This window comes from Arachis duranensis, chromosome 2, assembly GCF_000817695.3.
Source record: "Arachis duranensis cultivar V14167 chromosome 2, aradu.V14167.gnm2.J7QH, whole genome shotgun sequence".
Classification (NCBI taxonomy): Eukaryota; Viridiplantae; Streptophyta; class Magnoliopsida; order Fabales; family Fabaceae; genus Arachis; species Arachis duranensis.
The window spans coordinates 85,003,125-85,003,988 of record NC_029773.3 but is presented as its reverse complement, the minus strand read 5'-3'; positions in this window follow the sequence as shown (position 1 = coordinate 85,003,988).

Sequence of the window (864 nt, the reverse complement as noted above, 5' to 3'; positions counted from 1 at the left end):
TCCATGCCGTTCGAAGAACGGGTGAAAAATGATTTAAAATGAGAAAGTTAAGTCCGTTGGAAGATTGGGGTTCAAATTGGTAAATTCTGCAGCTTTTAACTTAGAAAATTTTTAGCAGAATGACCCCTTGCGCGTGGGCGCACTTGGTGCATGCGCGCCGTTCTTCCCGAAAATGCCATACACGCGTACGCGTGATGTGCGCGGGCGCGCCGATGGTACTGCACCCAATGCCCAGCCATTTTCCAGAGAGTTATGCCAGAACTGTGCCAATGTTGTGCCTGGGGCACGAGAACACCCACGCGTACGCGTGGTTGACGCTTGCGCGTCGATTGGCATTTGTTTAATCCACGCGTTAGCGTGCATGACGCTTGCGCGTCGATGAAGTTTTGAGGCCATTCATGCGTGCGCGTGGAGTGCGCGTATGCGTGGACCTATTTTCATCCCAAAGTTGATTTTTGAGTATTAAAAGCCAAATTTCATACTTCTAAGCCTCCGATCTCACCACTTATATCTTAAATCAATATGATATGCCTAGCTATTAGAAATGGGCTAGTAAATGAGGTAACTTGCGAGTGAAGCAAGGGGAAAATGAATAATCAATGAGGATCATTGATGATTATGTGAGATGTGGAGGATGGTGGTGGAAGTGCTTGTTATGCCATTGGCCGAAGGGCCGTAATTGTTTATGAATTGGCTGGTTCTGGATTGAACCGTGAGCCGGAATAGCTGTGTATGCTATGGATATTGGCTGGTTATGGATTTAACCATGAGCCGGAATGGCTGATATGGATGTTGATCCATGGATGAGAATTCATGCATGTTTATGCTGAATTATTGATAATTGTGATTTGCACTTCCACTATC